General features: G+C 38.7%; 1 long non-coding RNA gene across 1 annotated transcript; it reads left to right on the top strand.

Moving 5' to 3' along the window:
- Window positions 1–1,757: 1,757 nt before the first annotated feature.
- On the top strand, window positions 1,758–4,179 carry LOC116202634. The gene is made up of 4 exons (XR_004156103.1): window positions 1,758–2,056; window positions 2,703–2,852; window positions 3,618–3,690; window positions 3,960–4,179. It is a non-coding gene; the product is annotated as an uncharacterized LOC116202634 (long non-coding RNA).
- The last annotated feature ends 14,778 nt before the right edge of the window (window positions 4,180–18,957 follow it).

Genomic DNA, 18,957 nt, shown 5'->3' with positions numbered 1-18,957 from the left:
TGGTTAATTATGTGAAAATTCAAGTTTTTTTTACAGGTAAATTTTAGTTTATTTAGTAGACCTACGTAATACACAAAACATATATAATATATATACATACATACATTCTATTATATAAAGTAAAAAAAGCAAAATTCTTACCTGAAAGTAAAAAAAAAAGAAATTGAATTAAAAAATTTCATCTTCCCCGCATGAAACAAGCGAAGGGTTTTTAAAAGATTTGTTAATAAACTCAAAAAAAAAAAAATTACCCCTGTTCCAGAGTCCGTAATCTGAGATATACCATCCATACCATCCTGACTGGTGGTATTCTCAGATTACACCTTGGGAGGGAATTTGTATTGGCCCGTTGAAGCCCGGGAATCTCAAATGGGCTTCGAATTCCCTCCACTTTCCTACCAAACGCAGGAAAGTTTGCTGATTTTAGGCCGGAATCTCAGATTCCGTCATAGAATTGGTCAACCAAACAGCCCCTTTATGAACGTTTAAATGAGAATTAGTTTAACTAATTAATTGAAAAGTTTAATTTTTCAAGAAAAAAATTAAATTTCCATTCCATTTTCAGGACGTATTTAGACCCATTCTAAAGTAAATTACCTCCGTAGCTACAAAAACCTCTTGTAACACTAGTATTACACCGCGTGTCTTGCACCTGTTTATTCATTTTTGTTCTATTATTTAAAATTACTCTGTATCATTCATATTATTGGGTTTTCCCCCTGAAATTCATGTTGTTTACTTAGCAAGCAACTTTTGTAAACTATGTGACATGTAATCACCTAGTCTGTTATTTGTAATATACGAACATTTACACTTTTACATACCGTGTTTTCTTATTCTCTCTATTATGATGAATGCGAGTAACAAGGTAAAATAAGAAAAGTACAATAAAGCGAAATTTGAGTCCTTATATTGCTATCTTACTCAGTCAAGGGTCTTCCAAGACCTCATTTGTAATACTAATCATCTGTAGTTGCAGGCCCAGCTCGAGAAAAGAAGTCTCAGGGATAACGTGAACCAAATGATTGTGAATTAGGTCCAACTCATGCCTTGGACGGACAAGTTAGACCAAGACCTCTCAAAAAAACTTCATAGGATTGACATGAACTCCTGAATTATTTTTGTCCAGGTAATGTAAGTACTATCGGCCGAGATTACTCAACATATTGCGTTCAATAAGGCAAGAACCTAGACATCTCAGTGTTGGAATCATGGAATCTCTTCCACTGTATTGCATTGACGTTTGCTCTTCAATCTTCATTATTCATTAAAAAAAGAAGAAGAAGTTTCCACTGTCTTTCTGAGCAAGGACTTAACTATTGCATATCTTTCTTTCTATCATTGTAGACCTGCGTACCATAACATATATCAGAGTAAAAGCAATAGCTCAAGTTGCAAATATGATAATTCAAACAATCACATATAAAAATCATATTGCGAACCAACCTTGAGAGAAAGGGTCATACTGCTTAGGGCTGGCAATATTTGATACGATACGATTACACGACACGGAGTTAAACGGGTTTGGATTGGATATTTTTGATATTCGGGTTAAACATGTTCAACCCATTTAGACACGATTAATAAACGTGTCTTAGCGGGTTAAACCAGTGTAACCCAATTATACACGATTAAATCTGTTTATTTAACTGTGTTTAATCATGTTATTGTAATCGTGTAATCCATTAACCCGTTTATCTAACTGAATTTACGAAAATATCCTTAGGTTAACTCTAATTTCGAAATTTCCTTCAGGACTGCAGTAGGCAATAGGCTTGAGCTTCCACCCGGTTTCAACTTTCACACGCCCCCCCTTCATCCTTCATCTTCACGAGTCGAAGCCCTCTGCTCAAACCAGCTGACCAGACGAAGACGAACCCGCGAGCCGCGACCCTCGGGCCCTCGACTGCGACCTCGACTCGACCCCGCGACCCTCGAGCCCTCGATCCCCGAGCCGTCGACCTCGAGGTCTCTGCTTCTCTCTGTGCCTCCAAAATCGAAGGAGAAAGTACAGATCTTTCCCCATTTCCGACCTCAGATCACCTGCCGGCGGCAGGTATCATTCGTCTCCTCCGATCTTCTCTTCCCCCCTTCTCCGCCTGCTTGATTTGAGTAAAAGGTGGATTTTTTTTATTTGTCTTGCTACCCTCTCGAGTTGTGTTGGAATTTCTGTGTTAGCGTTGCTCTATCGATCTTGTTGTTTTCTCAACCATTTCGATTTTAGTGCTTGGTTGGTGCTCTTACGGTTAGTTTGTTGGATTTAACCTTCTGCTCATTTGTCGTATCTAGGCTATTTTTTTATTTATGAACTTATAGAGAGAGGGAAAATCTTAAAGAGAGATGGAGAGAGCTCACGAAGGGATTGGAGTCACAGAAGAAGATATTAACAAAGACTAGCTTAGATTACAGTGGTGGAGCTTTGTTTTTTTATTTGTTCGGGTCCTTTTCTCATGGGGCAAATCTCAAGAAAATATTTACATATGAGAATCCTCTTTTTTAATCATATTCTCATACTCTTCATTCCCAACCTGTTCAATCTCAAGAGCTCACAAAAGACCAATTTAAATAAAATTTCATAAATATATCAACTCTCTCTTTCTTATACTCTTCAGTCAACTAGCGATGCCAGCTTCTGAAATTTGTTGATTTTTATAAATCTTTGCTCCTCGTTTGTCCTTTTAACATAACATTTCTCTTTTCAGATTGGCTTAGTTTGATCGAATTTTGCTTTCTTGTCTGGCATTGGAGATTGTGGGCAGAATTTAGTAAGTTGGAAGCCATAGCGCTACTAGTCAAAGGAATCGGGAGAGGGGAGGCGGTCTTACGCTGCCTTGTGCTACTACTCAAAACAGGTAACGATTCAACTATAGTCTATGCAATGGCAATTTCATGTCTCAATAGCAAGTGAAGCTCTTGCTGGTCTGGTTTTGAAAAGCCATCCCATTTTATTGCATTAGCATGTGGGAATATCTCAGCCATGAGGTACCAGGACTGCCACTTCATCTTGGTGCAAGCCTTTTCTTATTGGTTCTGTTTTTTACTTGTTGCAAGGAACTGCATCCATTTTACAACTTGTGTTTTGATAAAGTGAGTTTGCTAATGGATTTTGACTGATTGGGAGTGAAATTTTCAATCTTTTGTAAACATAAATGGAGATTTTCATGGTGTTGTTAATACCTATTTCTTAAACTTTTCTTAAACATAAATGGAGTTTTTGAATAGCTAGGGTTAACTTATCACGAGATTTTCCATGCCTTCCAACTTATCAACAAAGTGCCCCTGCCAAGTATTTCCCCAAGAATTGATGCCCGCTGAGTTCATGACTTACATGCCATATTTTGTCCCCGTAACTACAGAATAAGAAAATCTTTGTACTTTGCTTAAATTATTTGGTGAAAAAAGTCGTCTTATTTGAGTGTTTGAGCTGTGGCAGCTTTTTATCTAATTATCTATGTTTTATGGATAACTGCATGGTCTATCTCGCTCTATCTCAGCAGTTCAACTCTGTGTTCGTGACTCTTTGTTTACAAATCTTAAGTTCTATTCTAACATTTTCAGGCCACTTCCCCTTTAACTCATGGACAAGTGAATGTGTTCATGATGTGTCTATTTTGCAGTTCAGTATCGTATTATGTCAACACATGGACTTGGATGCGCTAGTTTCTTTGTTGAATATCAAGGCAATTTAAGGTGAAGACTAATATGCTTTATTACTTTATTTTTTCAATCCATTGTGGCCTGTATCTTGTTTATTTTTGTTTTAAATAATGTGAGATAAAAGGATTAGCTGAGAAGTAGATTTATTGTTCGTAAAGTGAATGCCTAAGTTTTTTTTTTTTAAATTTCAGTTCGACTCTAATACTTTATGGTAAGGGTTGGATTATGTTATCAAAGTTTCTTATTAAATATAATTTGCTGCAATCTGTATTTGATGGATCGTGTTTTTCTTGTTTCTGCAGGAAAACATTCTGATATAGGGAGACTTGTATCTTTGATGGAGGATTACAAGTCAGAAATTGAGGAAAGCAGCATGGGTGAACCTGTATAATTTGGATGAGTGTTTGACAATGTTGAAGTTGAAATCTAAGTCTGTATATTCCTTCAGTTCTTTTTGCCCATATCTTCGATGTTGATTTTCATACTTTCTCCTATGAAAGATTCGTGCCCAAATCTTGATTCTTTTTTCTTCTCATTTCTTTTTGGAAAACTTTAAGCAGGTCGTGTTAACGTGTCCGAGTAATCGGAATAAACGGAAAAACGGGTCGTATTAACGTGTTCGGGTAACCAAGTTGAACGGGTAAACAGATCGTGTAAACGTGTCCGGGTAAACGGGTTGATCGGATAAACGGGTCGTGTAAACGTGTCTGGGTAAACGGGTTGATCGGATAAACGTGTTGTGTTAACGTGTCTGGGTACCATGTATAATCATGTCGTGTATACGTGTACCTATTATGACACGTTTCGATAAACAGATTTAAACGTGTCATGTACGGGTTGACACGGATATAAACGTGTCGTGTACGTGTTTTTAAAACCTGACCCGTTTAATAATCGTGTCGTGTATGGGTGATGACTTCAATGACACGAATCCGTTTAGACACGACACGTATAAATACGACACGATACGAATTGCCACCCTTAATACTGCTAGTACTACAATTAGTGATTCCAAAAATCTACTCTCAGTTTCTATTGTTAATGCTTGGCTTGCACCTTAGATCAATTGCTCATCAATTATATCACACCAAAACCAACATGGCCATCACTTAAAACAGCTCAAGCCTGTCTCTGCCTGCTGGTTCATCAATTTCAATTAGATTTGTAGTCTCAGGTTCCCAGCAATAGTCCTGCTGCAGCTTGTTGATGAGGCATAACAATGCCAAGAAACAAGAATGACACTTATGGCCCGTTTGGTAGCCAGGAATGGGCTTTACCATTCCGGCCTGATTCTGCACGAAATGGCCTTTCAAAATTTGATTTAATATTTTCAAAACATTTCAAATTTTTGAAAATTCAAAAAAAAAAGGGGACAAAAAGGAAAGTACCGATGATGGAGGGAGAGGCCACCCCTGAGGTCATTGGTGCCCTCTGAAAACACCGGCGACCTTGAAGGTGGGGTCAAGGCACTAGCTGACGCTCTCACTCCCTCACTGGCTATTCCTTCTAGTCGGAACAACGTCCCCTCCATTTTTTAATTTTTTTTAATTTTTATAAAGTAATTTTATTTTAAAAAAATATTAAAATCCATATAAAAATCGACGTTAGCTTCTGTTAACAGAAAAAAAAAAGGTAGGACTAAAGTGGCAAAACGGGAAAGACTGAGGATGAGAATGGGAAAAGGTCAAGGTTTAAGTCCAAAATGACAATATCGCTAATGGTTAAGCACTAAAACTATCTTTTTCTCATTTATTTTTCATCAGTGATTATAATTGAATGGTCTAGAAAGATGATTGTATCCGAAAATGATCATACCATAAAATTTTATTCTTCAGGAAGATTTATGGTATAATCACTACCTTAATTTGTTAGATTATAATATTTAAAAAGAATAATCAATGGCCTGAAAGGTCATTGCAACATATAATAATTGCATTATAAAATTTTTGGCATTTCTCCCTTACAATTTTTATTTGCCATTCATCATTTTTAATAATGATGTATTAATCATCACCACTTAATTGATTAGTTGGGACCTATTGGACCATCGAATATTATAGTTTACACCGAAAAGATACGAGTAATGATAGAATAAAAGTACTCTCGTGCATTGCAAGTGCATTCTAAGAATCTCTATAAACCAGACAGAGAACCGGCGCCATGGTGGGTTTGGTTCTGTATAAGGACAAATTTCGTCGTTTAAACCATTGAGCCCATTAAAACAACCAATTAAAAGTCCTCTAGAAACTGCCGATTCCATAGGATTTTGGGTTCCATCTTTGATTCCATAGAATTGAACACTTAACCTCTGGCTAACCATAGATTTGGGACTCAACACACAACCCACCAAGTTACTACTCTCTGTTTGTTTGGGTTTTTTTTTTCCCTCTTTACTTTTGGCTACTCGGTATTAGAGAAAATCAATAGAAGATGTCGGAATATTTGATCTGACATGATTTGATTAGGATATTGTGTATATGTATGAAATCGCATATATTTAGTGGAAATATCTTTCTATTTTATGTACTTCAAATCTATAAAATGCTCCACACTATTGCGTGTGTGTGTGTGACATTCTATCGATTCTCTCTCATTTAGAAACTCTATATTGCACGAGAGTCCAAGATCTTGGCATAGTTTTCCCCAAAAGCATTGTCATTACCAGAGTTTCCGGTTTAAGGCCGGACACACTTGACAACCCAGTTCGACATTTTTGTTTTTTGTTTTTTCTACTTCTAAGATATCATTCTCCTTCATTTTGTTCTACACAAATTAATCCCTTCTAAATTTTCCCATGGCACTATTTTGACAGGATTTTCATCTTCCACCTCTATCCCTTACGGCTCAGGCTACCTACCCTCTTCTCGACCTTCTCTCATCTTTTGACCTTCCCACTCCTCTAATCTCATTTTTCGCCAAAATCAGCTTCCCATCAGCTCTTCCTTTTTCTTTATGGTTGCCTTCTTCTCCTCTTCTTATGGCTCAAATGCTTGTCCCGAGCTCTGGCCATGGCCTTATCATATTGAGCTCTCTCTCAGCTTCCCTTGTTCTCATTATCCATTGCTCGATTCTCCTTGTTGTGAAACAACACAGCATCGAGCCGTTACCCTCATCACATTCAGATTCCTCTTCCTTGACCTCTCGACGCCTTCTTTTACTAGGCTGCGCTCTTCAGCTCCCTCAGGTCACCATCTTTTTTTTTTTAAAATTTTCTATTGAAATCTCTAGTTAATGTTGGCCTTAGTGGCCTCATTTCGACTCCATATCATTCTCAACCTCTTCTTCATTCGGCGGTATCCCCTTCCTCCTACAGTCACCTAGCTTCTCCTTGGTTTGTCCTACATCATACCTTCTCCCTCCCGATGGACCACCGTTCTCTGTAGTGGCCAATAAAGCCTTTGTGACCCCCTCACGGTCGGCGTCCTCAAAGCCTTTTGAGTTATGGTCTCCTTCTCTTTTGACCCTCCTCTCAGTGTCTTTATAAGTGGATGCTACGACTACCAAAATCCTTGTGGAATCAACGGACAAGGAGAAGAATACTATATTACATGCAGATCTAATTTCACTAAGGTCCACTTTCACCCAACTCGACTTGTTCAATTCAGCCCAGCCCAAGGCAAAGGTTGCTTCCCTTCGACTTCCAACAAGCTCAAGCCTACATGTTGTCTCTCCAGCAATTCTCTTCAACTGGACATGGACCAAACTAGTCTCCAGCATCAATATTTTGCTCGGCCTGAAATGAACAATTTATGGCCCTCATTTTATTTCTGTTTTTCTTGAGGGTTCAAGTGCAATGTTGCTCTGGACCAATGCGCTTGTGAAGGAGTATTAGAGGAAATCAGAGAAGACATCATAAAATTGATTTGATATGATTAGGAGATTGTGTATACGTGTGAGATCTCAAATATTTGGTAAAATTATCTTTCCATTTGATGTGCTCCGTGTCCATAAATGAGAACGCCCTCCACTTTATTATGTGTGTGAGACATTCTCTTAATTTTCTCTCATTTAGTAATTCTATACTCGGGATATATAATAACTATTGTAGTAACACATATATTAGATTGAGATATTTTCTTTTATTGTTCTCATATTTCATTGAAATCATCATGTTTATCTCACTTATCATAATTTTTCCTTACTAATATAAATATTTATTTTATGATAATTAATCATGCGGTCCAACCATTGAGCCTGCAGTCACATCTACAAATCCATGAACAAGTAGCCCTTCCAGTTCAATATCCAAAGAGATTGTTAATTTTATTTTATTACATTTCCTAAGAGAGGGGTATGAGAAAATTTAATTTCTCATGTTTGAAATATTTTCATACAAATTTTAGAGAAAAACCATTTTCCATGACTTAAAAAATGCTTTTAAATCAATTTACATCAGGAAATACATGGAAAAGGGTCAAGAATGAGGCTCCTAGCAAGTTCAGGGGTAAAAGCGCTACTTCTGCTTTCGAAACTAGTTTAACTCAGCTCCAATTTTTGGAAAAATTAAGAACGGCCAGCTGGTGGTCCCTGGATGCGTTTTCAGTGGGGGTGTGCAAGGGTACCGGGTATACCCGGAACCGGTCGGAATCTACCTGTTAGGGTAGGGTCCGGGTAGCTCGTATTGAAAATAAGGTAGGGTCCGAGTATTAAAATAAGGAATCAGTGAAAATCGGTTTCGGTTCCGGTTCCTGCATACATGGTACCCAGAACCGGAATCGAAACCGAAACCGGTACCCGGACCCTGTTAATAGTTACCAACTAAAAAAACAAATACAGGAAAGGTAAAGTTGCTGATCTCTGAGCAGCTCCTGGCCCTCCTCTTCCTCTTCTCTTTTCTCCCTCACCTCTGACGAGTCCACTAACAGACTCTTCGCTACCCTCCTCCCCGTAATTCGCTAATTTGCCTTCATTCATGAAGACACCGCCTCTATCTTGCTTGCCTCGAGGAAGCGGCCAAGGGTAGCCTAGTTGCATGAACCCGATCTTGGCGGTCATGCCTTCCTCGCAGGGGGCGGAGATTTCTCAGACCCCAATCGGAGCCTCGACTCATACATCAACTCTTTCAACATGACGGCCTCCACCTTCGAGTGGCTGTTTGGCCTGCTCGACCACCTGCTCGATTGTCAGGACCCCATGGGTTCCCCCACTTAACCTCTCCACGGAGTTCCAATTGGGAATCGGGCTCTAACAATTGGCCACAACCTATAGGTAGTAGCTACAGTGACATTTCTTGGCTCTATAGACCGACCAGCAAGCACCAGGTACTCGGAACAAAAAAAAATTTACAGGTTCCACCGGGTACTCAGAACCTGTGGTATAACTTAGATTCCGAGTAGGTTTTGGTTCTCAGATTCAACAACGTAGAGTCCGGGTATCGTGAAAAAAATAGGGTACCCGGAACCGATCACCCATTTCTATCCGACTACCTATCTTTGCCACCCCTTTAGGAGGATCTCAGAGATTTTCACCTTCTTTGACATACAACCTTGGTACGATTTCTATAACCCAGGTCAGAATGTGAGAAGAATACTTAACCAGATTCTTGCTAAACTTGGGGCATAAAATCATGGGACTAAAAAAGGTTCATAGGTTGCAAGAAAATTGGTAGCTTGGATTCAAGGTGATGCTTGTGTATGATGAATGTATTTGCTTGAGTCAGTTTCTTGCTTAGAAAAGCCAAGAGATGAAAGGAGACGGTATGCTCCCATGCATAATTGATAAACCAACCTCTAGGGCCGCTCTCAACCCATGCATTACATTCTTGTGTGTTTGTCATCTCTTGAATTGTCAAATATTTCTATTTTGTGTTATTCCAATCAATCAAATATATTCTAAAAATTAGAAATCAAGAAAAGAAAAACTAAGTAGACCTAACCCATTGAATCATGACTATATTTGGGTAGGGATGGCAATTGGGCGGGTTGGTACGGGTAGTTCAGTTACCATACCCCCACCGTGCTCATGGATACCCGTACCAGCCCGCCCCTGCGCTTGAGCATGGGTAGAGATTAGGATACCATGTTTGCACCGTCGGGGGTGCACGGGTATCCGCCCCACCCCGTCTTGTCCTATCACAACATAATTTATTTAAAAAAAGCTGAATTCAAAATGATGAAACACGATATCACATGAACGAAAAAACACAATATAGTCACATGAACGAAGAAACATGACATAATTTGTCATCAATTATTATATAAAAGATTTTTTAATATATATGTATCTTTTAATTTTGGTGGGGTTCTAAACAGGGCGAGACGGATCGAGGCAAGCCGAAGGCAATTACCATCCCCTTATTGCCCTGTGCGTGGGTAGTGTACGGACCCGAATGTGGACTCTTGTCGGGGCCCGCATGCTCGCTTTTGGATCCCGCGGCTTGGGAGTGTCCACTTTCCCGGGAATGCGTGACGGATACGCGTGAGAAGGAGTCGCCACTTTAATTTAACGACCCGAAGGTAGAGGTCCGATAAGTTACCCGGGTCTAGGGGTATGGAACACTTAATTTTGATAAGGCATTGGTCTGTGCGGAACCGGAAAGTCCGAATTCGGGGGCTCACGTTACGCGCGGGCCTATTCCCGCATGCCCTTTCGGTACGATCGTTTGCTAGGCTTGCATGTTTTAATCATTTACTGCGTGAATTAAACTGCGCTCGGCTTACACGTTTTGACACCAGAAATTCAGTGAACTAAACGATGTCGATTGAGAAGTCGAAAGAGAAGTATGCCCGTATGCCAGGGAATCGGTCTACTATCTTGCGTTACATTTCATCAAACTATGATGTTTGAATTCCTGCGTAAACCGAAACCGCGAGATCTTGGGATTACTCGTGTCTGGGCAAGCATTGAACCGATTCGATTAATTCGACTTCGGATCGTTCGCTCATCGACTGAGATTCTTACAGAATGAATGTACAAAATAAAATCCTTACTATGCTCTCATAAAAAAAACAATAAATACAAATTACAAATGATCGAATCCTAGTTAGTTTGCGTTCGGTTATTATTCAACTCCGATTCGCCGTGAGTTCAGGGAAAAACCGAAAACTGAAATTCAATATGTTCTCGGTGAATAGGGCGTTGGACCCTGCGACTGATGGTTAGGGCGTTGAACCCTAAGTGCAATGCGTCCTTTGGGTCGGGCTCAACTCGCATGGACAAACAATAGCAAAAAAGTAACAAACAACATGCAGATTACATACAATGTGTTTGTTATTGTCGAGTTTACGTGGATTAACAAGTTATTAACCCAGGGGTATTTTGCAAGCAAATGCCATATGCTAAATAAGCAAACGTGTGAAACATTTTGCATTCAGCTTTGCTTTGAGAACTTGAAAAATAGAGTCAAATCTCATGTGTGTGGATTGCTTTTAAAAATTGTTCTGTATTGTGACACTGAATTAGTCAAACTCGTGTTTTAACTCTAGATTTGGAACCTGGAGTTCCTCTAACCATTATCTAGTGTTTGGTTTGGTCGAGTGAAAGGTTAATCAGCGTTTTGTATGTTTTGTAACAGAGATAACCGTTTTAGTTACCCGAATCTATGATAGGATGACAGAAACTCATCAGTGGATAAGAAAAAGCTTCGCAGATGAACCTGCACCTGAGCAAGTAGCCTGTCCTTATCCTGATATCGTAGTGTTTCTGTCAAGCTAACCCTAGGGGTGTCGCTGAATTGTGAAAAGACGATTTTGCCTTTTATTTGAAAATTATTTTCAGAAAATGGAAACATCGCAGTGCGGGTCACCTCGGCCTGTAGCCGGTGTCGACCAATTCCTTGAATCGTCCAGGGTTACCCAAGAACCCCGAAAAAGCCGAGGAAACGGTCAATCTAACCCGAAGTGATCTAGAAAGATCTTCTGTATCTTGACCTGAGTTACCTGAAATCAGGTAAAAACTCAAGTTGAGACACACAAGTCCTTTCTAGAAGTCCATGCTACATCGGACCGCGTGTTTCGGGATTTTGGAAATGAATGTTTTGAAAAGGGCATTAACGTCATTTGACAACTCATCGACGCGAGTTATCAGTTAATTGTCAATTCATGCAAGATTTGTCAGTGTGAAGTGGGTTTAATCATATAAGCGTTCTGATTAACCCGTTTATGGATTACAACTTAAAATTAAATGCCGAATGCAATAAATATGCGTATTACAGACAATCAAGCAGATCATAAACTGATCCACTAAATGGAGTATGAATACCCGAAAAGCTTAATTTAATGAGAACAATTCATGACACGGTGACCAAAACGGGTCCAGGAAGGTCGAGGATAATTTGGTCAAAATGACCAAAATACCTTCGGAACCCAAATGGGCCCGAAAGAGTTATCGATACATGAATTCATGCATTTTTGCTTTAAAATTAAGAGCAAATTACACCAAAAAACCTAAATTTTGTAAAACGTCTCAGTTTTGTCCTAAATTTTGTTTTGTAACAAAAAAAACCACATGTTTTGAGAATCATCTCAAATTTGACCTCCAGTTACCATTATGTTAAGTTTGCCGTCTATTTGCCTACGTGAACTTCACGGGACCCACAAAGTTTGCACATCATCTGATAAACCATATGATTTTTTTTTCATTACATACCAAATTTATGATAAAATTGAAACGTTTTTGAAAATTTGAATTTTTTTATTTAACCTATCTTATTTGTTTATCAATTTATGTCTGAAGTTAACAGTCCATGTATGCAAAATTGATGGAATTTATAACGGAGGTCATTTTTTAGACAATTTAGAAAACTTATGGTTTTGTTTTGTTAGAAAACAAAATTTATGACAAAACTAAGACGTTTTACAAAACTTAGGTTTTTTGTGTAATTTGCCCTAAAAACAATGTTTTAAAGACATTTTTATGCGGGATTTGCAATGATATTAAAATTGTAATTTATACAAAATCCGAGAAATGGATTTCATCGAGGTAAAGAGACCGTTCTTGACCCGAATAAGGTCGAGGAACCTTCGGCTCTTTCCTCTTGGGAATAACAAAGGGTTTACTTGACCCGTTTCGGGTTTCAAGCGTTTTCTTTAACCCAATGTCGACTATTTCTCGCATGCACAAACGTTAAACACGGTAAACAACACGTATTTAACAAAAGCCGGTATCGCCATGAGTTTGAAAAGCGCATTTAAACATACAAACATGCACAAACACGTTATTTATGGAATCGATATAACAATACGGGCTCCATAGATGCGGGAAAACATAATACTCGGGAAACAATTTAAATCGGGGCAAGGAAACTGGTCTTGACCCAAAAAGGTCAAGAATATACCTCGGTTACTTCTCCAAGAGGTTAATTCGAGAAGTATCTCAGCTTTTCCGGGTTAATATGGTTTCCTCGACTTCGATTTAAACATTTTTCGACATGCTAGCACGTTAAACAATGATAAACATGTATGATATAACATGAAAATTGCATAAAGATTAAAATTTGGAAGTAAAACATGCACAAAACCCCTTATAACTCTATAAACACAAGTCCTAGTACCTCTAAGTCGGAAATGGTTATACCTAGTCCCAGGATGCGGGATGGGACTGTAAAAATTCGGGTTGGACCGTTGGTGGGTCGGTTTTGGGCTGTTTTGGCTTGAACAGACCCGAATGGCAACAACAGACTCGGCTGGAAGCTGTCTCGACCTAACTGGGCAGTTTTCGGGTCGAAGGTCACCACGGTGGCTCCCGATAGAATTTTGACGCAAGGTCGGTGGATCCCGACTCCTAAGAGACCCCCGGAGGTAGCTGTGGTGGTCGTTTGGTTCCAGACCTATCGGGTTGACCCATATAGCCCTGCAAAGATCATGGAAAACAAAGTACGTCTGGAAAACAGACCCGACTGGGCAGTTTTCCGGTCGGACGTCACCACGGTGTCTCCCGATGGAATTTTGAGGCAAGGTCAACGGTTCTCGACTCCTCACTGACCTCCAGAGGTTACTGTGGTGGTCGTTTTGTGAAAAGAGTCTTAAATCGACCTGATTTGCAAGAAAACCCCAAGAACAGTCAGAAAATTCGACCCAACTAAGCAATCGGGTTGTTTCTTCGTGCTGGGTTGAAATCGACGGTTTTTCTTGGATTTCTCGACTACTTGACACCCTAGGGTTATTTGGGGAGGTGTTTGATGGGTTTTGGCAACTCAAACCGACCTGGAAGGCCTTGAAACTCGGGTTGCCATTTTTGATCCGAAAAGACAGTTTTTATGTTTGGTTCTGTGGTAGGCAATGGGATTTGGCAATGGGTTGGAGGCTTCAAACTTAAAATCTAAGCTTGGAAATGGATAGAGGGGGTCGAAAACATGTGGGATATGAAGTTTGGTGAAGTTTGGATTTAAGCTGGGATGGTAAATACCATGATTCCGACTTAAGTCTTAAGGGTTTTTGCTTGCTATGGGCTGCGGTTTTGCTGCTGAAGCTAAGGGAGAGTTGAGAGCATTTTGAAGAGTGAGGAATGCTAGAGAGTTGGCATGAGGTAAGTTGTGATTAGCTTAATGACAATAATGCAATATATAGACAAGCTTAATGACAAGATTAATGAAACAAAGTGAAATTAGGGTATGCTTAAGAAAATTCGATGGCCTTAATGAGGATGAGGATAAATTTGAACTAAGTATCTTGATGAAGAAGATTTAAAATGCATTAATGAGATGGATGGGAAGTTGGAGTGTTGAAGAAGAACACTTAGGATATTTGTTCTTGGCAAGTTGATCAAGAGAAGACAAGAGGCAATGGAGAGGGTGGCAATGAGGAGTCACGGCTGCCCTAGGGCAGCCCGTGTACCCCACGGTCTTTGAGGGAGGTTCGGGACAAAGTTCATGTCTCAATTGATCGCGCGTTCGAGGTTCGTGGCTCAAACGATTTAAATGAGCCCGAAATCACCTATTTTGCACAAAGGAATGATCGTGTGGTTTTTTGGGCTCGGAAGACGGTTTTGCTCGTTTCAGGCAATCAGAGCAAAGTTAGCCGTTTCTGAATGCACATCTCGTATCTACATTCCGCGTTGGTCATTTTGATGTACATTGTAAATCAGACTGCATAATTGACCAATAAGCTGGTATTGCCAATATGAAGTCGGAGACATCTTAGGGGTCCGAAGCCCGATTTCTCATAATATTTTCTGAGTTGCTTGGATGATCCGGAGATCGCTGCGATCTTTATTCGTTGAGAACAGACCCTGAAGGATTGAAAAAGTGTATCTGAAACCCTAAAAGCACTGTTTTGAGGGCCTAGATGGGTTGTGCAGTTCAGTCTGATGATTCCACATTGAGCCTTGGGATGGCTAGCACTGTGTAGGCTAATCGTCCAGCGTCTAGTTTCCGTAAAAAGGACCTCCGTATATGGATTTCCGTTGAAAACGGCCTTTTCTGCTCCTCAGAGGCTATTCAGGAAACTAAAAGGGGTTATGCTATCTGATTTGCCCAATTCTGTCTGTCCGTTGTAGTTTTTGGGCAATGCAGGGTCAACTTTGTTTGCCGATGTTCTATCAGACCAGTCTCCGGAAATGATTTTCCGTTGAAAGGTACGCTTGTTCTGCCTCTCGGGAGTCATTCGAGGAGTCTGTGTGACTTCCGATGAGCAATCTAAAGCGATGCTCATGCTCTGTATAATTGTTGGATATGACTGCATCTGACATTTGGCATTAACTTTTCTCTGATAAATCAGTATTTTTGGACTCCCATTGGAAAGTTGTCTGTATACAGAAAGTTGCTCTGCATAGAGCAAATGATGTGCGAAATGTGTTTGAAGACACTTTTCATCTGTTTGGCACCGCTAGGGATTTTTGGAGTCCAATATTGACTATCTTCTAATGGTCGAGCGAACTAGCGGAAAATAGCATTGTCGGCGATATATTTTGAAAACACCGATTTGGATGCCGTCTGGACTCCCTATTTTGATAGAATGACATGTAAGGAAATAACATTCTGAGGGGTCTCTCTAACTCCGCCTATTTAAAAAGACATGTGTCTCCATCACGTCCAGTACAAGCTAGAAGACACTCTCGGTTCCGTTTTTTTTTTTTTTCCAGGTCCCTCATAACACGTAAAATCATCAAAGTCACCAAGAAATGGCTGAATGTTAGTTTATTCCATTACTTAATATATTATTAATATATTTAAAATTAATCTTACACATAATATATATATAATTTTCTCAGTGTTGAATACTCTGCTATCATAAGAGATTTAACACTTTTGCAAAATTATAAATTATCATTATACATATTTTTTTTTTCTTTCAGTGATGAAAGCTCTGGCTATTGTGAGAGATTTAGTAATTTTGCAAAATCATGCTAAATACTGGAACGATTTTTGCAAAGTGCTTAATCTCTCAAGGAAACGACAACATCCGACCATAGTTTTGCACTTCTACGACATTGTAAATCTCTCAGTACATGTATGTTTTTTTTTAAGGGAAAATTACCCTTGAGCCCCCTAAACTATCCCGGAGGGAACGTCCAAAACTTTTATTTATAACATTTACTCCCTCAACTATGGTCATAGGAAAATATCTCCCCTCCCGTTAGTTTCTCAGGTAAATTTAATAGAAAGAGGCACTTGTTCCGCATATGACCGGGAAAAAAATTACAAAATCAAATTACAAAATACAAAAAATGAAAATTTGGGAGAGAAATGGTGAAATGAAGTGGTTTGGGTCGCGGAATAGTCATGTTCTCCAATCACGCCCACTGGGTGGGTGGAGCCGTGGCCAAGCACCTTCGACGATCCCTGACGAAGAGAGAGAGCCACGTATAGACACAGACTTGGCGAAGAAAGAGTGACGAGCCAGGGCCATGGAGAATGAAAACCACAAGCTGAAGGACTGTTTGAGGACGTGGTGGAAAATTTATTCGTTTTGTTTCGATTCATCGATCACCTTCGCTAATAGCCCATAGATCAATTTTCTTTTTAAAGGCATCGCCCTCATATAGTACCGTAATTAATCTTAAGTAATATTTTGGCATGTAATGGGTCGATTTTGCAATTTGCATGATTTTACAGAAGTGCTAAACCTCTCGATTTAACGCATGATTTGGGTGATTGAACCCAGTATTAGTTAGGTTAAATTAATTGCCTGTACACGAGGGTTTTCACAATGTAATCCCCCACAATGATCCAAACTCTGAGAGCACATAAATTACGGCTCATCAAAATGGAACAAATGATGGTTTTACCGTGGGAAGTATATGGTCGTTCAGTGAATATATAGTGGCTCTTCTGCTGATAAAGTTGGACCGACAAGCTAAAATAATCAAGAATTATTATCTAATCAAGCATTATAATTTTATTCATGCGAAAAAAAATTATATATACATAGATTCGTGCAATTCAATTTTTTATTAAAGTTTTTCTATTTTTTCTATTTTGCATTGTTTACTAAATTATTAAAAAGTCTATTTGTTAGTTCAGCGTCATTTTACCATCTAGTATAAGATGATATATAATACATAATCACAACACTGAGAGATAATAACATAAAATTATAACAATTACGAAAAGAGCCGTGCATTGCACGGATGTGTAAAGAAATTAAAGAGGTGTAACTTATTCGACAAAGTTCTAGAGATATAGCTCTAGTAATTTGGCTTTTTCTTTTGATATTTAATTTAATAATTACCTAGCAGACTATTTGAAAAGTCAGATACATTTTTTCTTGAGGGAGATGGACATAGTGAAGTTGAAGCATTTATTAACAAGGAGAAAACTGATGGAGACGGACTGAGTTAACGTGAAATACGTCCGGATTATGATAATGTTATTTTATTTTCTCGATAGCCTAGTACATAAAATGTGGAAATATTGTGAAAGAGACAATGTACTTTTGAGATATTAATGATAAAAACGGAAAAATACCTGAAATTCTGATCAAGAATTGAATTTTTCGCAGAGTCAAAATGATGATTAAAAGTGAATCAAGACTCACACACGTATCACTCCTCGTTTTTTATATATTATAATTAATTTGGAGCAGCCATGCTCACGTAAGGACTAGCCAAACTCAAGTTATTGATTTGCTTAAATGAGTTTGAGGAGAACCGGTACTGATAACAGTTGAAGAAAATATGAGATTGGATAGTTGTTAATCTGAGAAGAGAAGATCGATCTTACTACAAGTGCATATTGAACCGGAAAAGAATCGGCAGCCTGATTAAGCTCCCGACTAGTTTTATCGGTTCGGAGCACCGATTGTCGCTCGTTATTAACTTCATTGCCTTCTCCTGAGACGCAACCGATTGTAATGAGAAGTAAGGCAAGAGATAGGGGCAAAACGCAGCAATGGAGAAGTGCAGCTGCCATGAGAGATGAGCCCAGAGCTTTTTCTACCTAACTTAATTTTTCCATATGGACAATAGTCTCTACTTCCCCGACTATATATATAGATATAACATATTATATTCCGATAGATATAACATATTAGAATTGGATGTGCTTTCTAAATTGGACGCTAATTAGTTTTTTTTTCCCCTAATGAAAGCTAATTACTTTGTTGGGGCAATGACTTGAGTACGTAAATATCTGATGTCATACCATCAAAGATAGTGATCCAGTAGTTAACAAGCTTAATTTAAATGGTTTGGTAACTCCAAGATTCCAAGTTCAAATTCTTTCTAGTGCATTTGTCAAAAATATTTGCTAGTTGTGTGCTCTTAAGCTTGAACTTGGGGGATACCGGCTTCTGTAAATTATATTAGGCCTTTGGTGGTGCTACGCGGACGAGCCAGTGCTTGCACTGATTGTTCAATTAGTCTGATATGTTCGCAGTTAAAGATAAGAGTTCGAACATTGCATAGCAGGGGACAGCAAGATCGCCACTACTGTCACCCACCATCCAAAAAAAATCTCTCATGTCATCATTTTATCTCTGCACCTAGTTTAATATGTAAGAAATTAAAATTTTAAGGATATAGCCACTTGAGATTAAATTAAAAAGATTGTGGTCTAACAATGTTGGTTGGGGTATAATCCTTATCGCAAAGAAGAGTCTCTAAATGTTAAATATTCAAGCTTATTATTTATGACTCCTCAAAATCAGAGGTTATACATGCCGTTTGTTACAACTAATATTCCATTTTAATTAGCTATCTTGTTTATGGAATAATTTATAAAGAAAAACTAATTGAAATGGAATAAAAAAAAAGGAGGCATGGTACAGTGCCACACATCTTAGTCTAGGGAAGAAATGATTTAGGTTCGATTTTCGTTAGTGAAACTATTTGTACTCATTTATTTAGATTTAGGTTTATATTTCATTACAAAATAAATGATATATACCGACAGGAATCTTTATTATTAAAAGAGAAGATGTTAAA

This window comes from Punica granatum, chromosome 4 (genome assembly GCF_007655135.1).
Source record: "Punica granatum isolate Tunisia-2019 chromosome 4, ASM765513v2, whole genome shotgun sequence".
In the NCBI taxonomy this organism is placed as follows: Eukaryota; Viridiplantae; Streptophyta; class Magnoliopsida; order Myrtales; family Lythraceae; genus Punica; species Punica granatum.
This window is presented reverse-complemented; position numbering and strand designations above follow the sequence as displayed.